This window comes from Anarrhichthys ocellatus, unplaced genomic scaffold (assembly GCF_004355925.1).
Source record: "Anarrhichthys ocellatus isolate YVR2014 unplaced genomic scaffold, GSC_Weel_1.0 scaffold11, whole genome shotgun sequence".
Classification (NCBI taxonomy): Eukaryota; Metazoa; Chordata; class Actinopteri; order Perciformes; family Anarhichadidae; genus Anarrhichthys; species Anarrhichthys ocellatus.
This window is the reverse complement of record NW_022280041.1, coordinates 1483544-1489615: the sequence shown is the minus strand read 5'-3', so window position 1 is coordinate 1489615 and position 6072 is coordinate 1483544. Positions and strand designations below refer to the sequence as shown.

Genomic DNA, 6072 nt, shown 5'->3' with positions numbered 1-6072 from the left:
CACACACACACACACACACACACACACACACACACACACACACACACGGGGTTGGTGGACAGTGGGGCCTGGACACTGGGATGACGGCCGGTAAAGATGAGATGTGACACCGTGTGTCCTAGTTTCCATTGCTCCCAGTTTAGAGACCGACAGAGAGAACCAGTGAGATAACGAGGTCCTGTCAGAGTGTACGGCTGAATCTGATCAAAGGCTCGCCAACATAAATAATCTAATCCATTTAGAAATGCTGCGTGGAGCCCAGAATCCACTCCAGGAGATACAACCTCCATCTTTTAAAACATGGCGTTGTTTCCCAGAAATGAGCTTGTTTTCTCTCAATCTTTACAACGAGCCTGAGAGGAGAAGAACTCTACGTGTCGATCCACTGTGGATGGTCCTCGGCCACCTGGATCAGCTTGGATCACACGAGGCTACGTTGCCTCAAAAAAACCTCAAATTCAAAAGCATTTGTAGCTGTAATGTTTCCCTTTTCATCCTTATTATGTCATCGCTTTCCTCAACAGCTGCAGAGGGAGCAGAGCCACAGTTATGGAGGTGTGTGTGTGTGTGTGTGTGTGTGTGTGTGCACAAAAAAATCACAAGCTCCAAAAGCTGAATGTGATGACTTCCAATTTCATGATTTTGTTCCAGCAGTATTCAAGAGAGAATCTCTCAACCAAGACTCGGGGGGTTTGATGATCTATAAAGAGTGTTTAAGGAAGCCGTCACATCTGGAAGCATCCACTCTACTGAAGTGCCTCTGAGCAAGGCACCGACCGGCTGCAATTAATGATAAAAAAAAAACAAAGAAAACAAACATATAAAGATGCCAACTAACGTATCTGCATCTTTAAAGTCCCCATGTGTACATATCTTACAGCATCTTTCATGTTATTCTGATGGCAGCGAGTTCTAATGTGATTGTTTTTGTGTTTCTTTCAAATAAGTCTCACACTGCGGCATTAAGAGAATTAGTTTTGGCTTCACACAAAGCACCGACGGACACAAAGAGGAAACGCACACAGCAGCAGCAGCAGCGGCGGCGGTGTCATTGTGCCGTGTAACACCCACGCCGACGCGTCGTCAATAGACCGGCCTCGCTTGCACTTTGCATCATCCCACCGAGAGTGAGACAACAAAAGCCGACGCAGTTCAGAGCAGCGAGGTCAGACGACCAGGTGGAGGAGAGACGGTGCACGGCCTGGCAACGTTCCCAGCAGCAACAGACACGCTGGGTTAGAAAATATACATTTCCTGACAGCAATGACGCCGAGTGGTTTCCACCTTCCTGTCTGTACCTGAAGGGAGGTGATGCAGAAGTAACTGTATGATGAATGGACCCGGGCAGTGCTGCCAGCAGCAGATACAAAGAAATAGAAATAGTGATAGAGTTCATGCAGCTGGAATACCAGCAGGAAGATGCAAGCGAGTAAATCACAGAACGTTGGTTTTAAAAGGAACAGTGTGCAGCATTTTGGGGGATCTATTAACAGAAATGTAATATATTATTCGTGAGTATCATTGTGTTTTCTTTAGTGTAGAATGAGCCCTTCGTATCTATTTAGGGAGCAGGTCCTCTGCATTGTTGCACCGCCATGTTTCTACGGTAGCCCAGAATGGTCAAACCAAACAAACCCCGGCTGCTAACGTGCTAACACAATGTAGCATTGGGCAGGATGCACGGATTGGGTAGCGAGCAGCGTAACACACGCAATAAGAACACAACATACTCATAATAAAACACGTTTGATCACATCTTTTGTCCCGCCTCTACTGCACTGTGATTGGGCAGCTGGGTGAAAAGGAACAGTGACGAGCGCAGCTATCATTTCTACCTAAATAATTAAAAAACAGAGAAGTAGACATGCCAGCTAACATATCTGCATCTTTAAAGTCACTACGTGTATATTGTTACAGCATCTTTCATGCTATTCTGACGGCAGACGAGTTCTATTTGTAGAACAATACGATAATGCTAATGGGAATTGGTGAAGTCTATGTGTTGTTTACGGTCCAATCAACTCAGTAGAGCAGAAAACACACTGCATGGAAGCCTCGTGACAGACGGATCCTATTCAATGTGTCGGATGGTTCCTCACACGATGAATAACCCGGGGAGTGGATCTCTTAAGTGGCCACATCACAGAGTCTGAGTGCACCCTGAAGAGGCTGAGTGCGTATCTTTAGAGTTGATTCAAAGCATTAGAACGAGACGCTCCGAACATGTGTCCGGAAAAAAGGAAGGCAGACATCTGTTTGGATGATACAATCAGAATCCCCACTTCCTGTCACCTGGAACCGTTTAGAAAGCCACCAGATGTGGTTCAAAGAGGAGGCCGGAGAACAGAACACGCTCCTCCGCGCATCTGGAAAACATATATATATATATATATGCATAATGTGCCTTCTACCCAGGGACGCAGCACGGATGACTCCTGAAATACAGATCACTGTGAACACACAGCGCTCGCCTCTGGAATGCTAATCATCCTCAGAGCTTCAGCAGAGGAGCCGGCTCAGAATGAACCTGCAGCTCTTTAAACCTCCAGCAAAGGAAAGAAGAAGAAGAAGAAGAAACATACGGAGCAGGGCGTCCATTTCTCAAATTATAATTTTATGATATTTTATGTATTTACTCCCCGAAACCTCTCCGATAAAACCACCGAAGTACCTCGATATTCCATCAACCTCACAGTAGAACATAACATATTATTCACGGGGATTTTTACTCCTAAATTTTGAGGTATTTACAATCACAATCACGCAATTTTTCCCCAAGGCAGTATGTTGTGTTTCAAAAGGTACATATTTATATCAATATAAATACATTTCACAAAGTAAATAATTAATCATCACAAAGAATGGCTGCATATTTCAGGATATAACTTTGTTTTCTAGAGTTAGATGTAAAGATAGATACCGCCCATAAGCCAGGGCCATTAGCTTAGCTTAGCATAAAGACTGGACGTAGAGGGAAACCACTAGCCTTAGTTGGCTCCGCCCACCAGCACCCCTCTACATTTTGCATAATTATCGTGTTTGTTGAATTTGTAAAACACAAAAAGAAATATAAAACCAGCTTTAGTGTCATATTCACCACGGGAGAGAAAACAATCTTCTCATCTAACTTTGGTAAGAAGATTAACAAACATGTTCCCCTAAATGAATTAAGAAACATAAGTTACTGTTACTGTGCGAGTAGTTATGCACCGTATGCTTATTTAGCACCGAGCCTTCTTCGCCCTCCTTCCTCGATTCGCTTACGTAAGGAATCAGAGCAAGCTAGCCTGAGCGCCGTCTCTTATGAATACAACTCTGTACTGTAACACACACACACACACACACAGACACACACACACACACACACACGAAACCTATTATCTAATCACCATTGTAGACGTGAAAGGACACAGTTGCTGTTTAGTGGTCATCTTTGGTGGTTAAAAAGCTGTTTAAATTCGCAGGGCCGTCACATTTACATCCCAGTTTATTTTATTATAACATTAAAGTGCTAGATTCTTCTTGTGGCTTTATGTTTAAGTACAGAGGTTAGCGAGCTTTGCTAATTCCACCGTGCTTTAATGCTACACTGTGCTGCGGGGTCTGATGGCCAGCGGCACCACTTGGTCTAACAGTCCCTTGGCCTCACTCCAACATTGCCATCGACATTTTCAGTGCCCTGCTCATGGGCGCTTCTGCAGGGCAGTCACCCGATTATAAGAACCTGCTCTGCAAGTATCCAACAAACGATTTTTGCTCCATTTAAACCCTAAAGCTGTCTAAATATGTCAACAAAATATGGAAATACTTCAACAGTTAATCTGGAAACAGAGAGATGTTTTAGGGAAATTTAGTAGCGTTGGACTGCTGATAATTAATTAATTTAGTCTTCAAAATGGCAGAATATCTTGGACCCAAACATCTTGAAATTGCAACTGTAGCTTCTTGCAATATCGTGTTAACAAAGAGATTGAAACAGTGTCTCCCTCCTCTACATCTGCTCATTGCAGCTCCTGTAAATCATCATGTAGTATCATAATTGGCACAAATGCCCGAGGTTACATGACTTCCGATTCCAGCAGGAATCAACAAGCAGAGAGGTAAGCAACAGGAGGCAACACGGAGCGCAGCAACAGCAGAACGAGATGGGTAAAAGCAAAATGCCCTACTGTATCCATTCAACATGCATTTAAAAAACATCATGCATTTGATTGCAATGCATTCTGAATATCCTCAAATATAGATACCGACAGGGATTTCTAACAGGGAACAGGGTGCAGGTACAAACATTTCAGGCTATTTCTTATGATTATCGCGACATCAAATCTATTTCAGCGGTAGACAGACAGACAGACTAATCCTCCACACACCTCCCCGTATAAGCCCCCGCTGCTCTGTTTCCAAGTCGACACCCAGCACGCGACACATTCAGCCACACTGGTGACATTTTGTTGCAGGAGACGCACCTGACGCGCGCGTCTGGGAACGACGCTTCACGCGTTAAAATGGAGCTAAAAGAGCTTCAAGCCTGCAGAGCAATGGAGGCCAATTAGTAAGCATGCATCATCTCTCTCTCTCTCTCTCTCTCTCTCTCTCTCTATTCGTGTTTTCTGCGTGTGTGCGCGCAATGTAATAACAATAACAAACGCGCCCTCCCTCCACGTACGCGCTCCCACAGGAGGCATGTTTCCACACCATCGCTGTCACGTGCAAAGCAGATTTTAAAAATCCAATTAGATTTACCTGGCTGCGGTCTTCTTCTTCTTCTTCTTCTTCTTCTCTCGCTTATTTAAATGGTTCTCTCCGTTGATCTGCATTTCATTTCAGGTCGCACATCTTCGCAGCTCGATGGATGGATGGAGAGAGAGGTGGAGGAAGAGGAGGTGGAGGAAGAGGAGGAAGAGGAAGCCTTTGAAGTGAGGAAAATCTGGGTCCCTTGCTCGCGACCCAGCTGCGTGGACTGGATTTATGTCGTTTCCAAGGCAGCGTCCGTCGACCTGACGAGCATCAAGCGGGCAGCATGCAGCAAAGAAGCACAACTTCCGATTTGCGTTTCAAAATAAAAGTCTACATTAAAGTTACCTAACAAGTGGCAAACAATCAGAAATGGGAACACGTTCTTCAAACCAGATGGTTGAAACATTACATACAAGTTTGTTCGGTCTGTTCGGTTGTTTTTATCCTTAGTATGTCTCATGAATTGTGTAGTCATTGTATGTATTTATTCTGTCTGTATGTATAATATTTTAGTAATTGTGGATTTTTTACTTTTTTAATATTCTTTACGGTTTTATCACTTATTTATAATACTATGTCTCTTGTTTGCACTATATATATGCTGCTGTAATCCTGTAAATGTTCCCGCTGTGGGATTATATCATTTTATCTTATTTTAAAAGCATAACCAAGGATGATAGGTAGATTATCTTCAGCTACATGGTCATACGTGTGTATATATATATATATATATATATATATATATATACACACATTATATATATTATCATTATTGTCTCTGCCAAATTAACACACACCAGAAATATAATTTTTATATAAATACATTTAATCTATAATAAGATGTCCCTCCTCCACCATGGCCTAAATCGTACTCTTTGTGCACTACAATAAAGCATCTGTATTTATATTTTAAACAAGTAAAACTAAGAATCGTTTAATTAAATTTGTAGAATAAACTGTTGAAAGTTCGACTTACATACTTGCATTTATGGTTAAATATGCAGCTGACTTAAGCCTATATTTCAATGTTGTGTTTTGGTTTAATTGCAAATAATACACACCCAGGTGACAGTTTACCAGGTGCAATTAATTAAGCATGTGATCGTCCATTAAATAGGGAGACTATGACAATAATTAACGGTTCAATTACTAACTTAAATAGACAAATAACGGACTATAAGTTTATACAAAACTTAACTAACTTAATTTCTCACCTTTTGCAGGTAAATGTTTGTTTCTTTCAGGCGACATTTTGGACGAAATGAGGTGTGAACATATTTGTTTGTAGCTCACATACCGCTACTACAGGGACTATTCTCATAATAATCACATTAC

General features: G+C 42.2%; 1 protein-coding gene across 2 annotated transcripts in view; it reads right to left on the bottom strand.

Moving 5' to 3' along the window:
• Positions 1-5004, bottom strand: part of LOC116385484 (wiskott-Aldrich syndrome protein family member 3) — a 24255-nt gene extending 19251 nt beyond the window's left edge. For both annotated transcript variants that reach the window (XM_031850978.1, XM_031850979.1), the window contains exon 1: positions 4744-5004. The gene's annotated coding sequence lies outside the window, so the exon portion shown is untranslated. The remainder of the gene's footprint in view (positions 1-4743) is intronic.
• Between the last annotated feature and the right edge of the window lie 1068 nt (positions 5005-6072).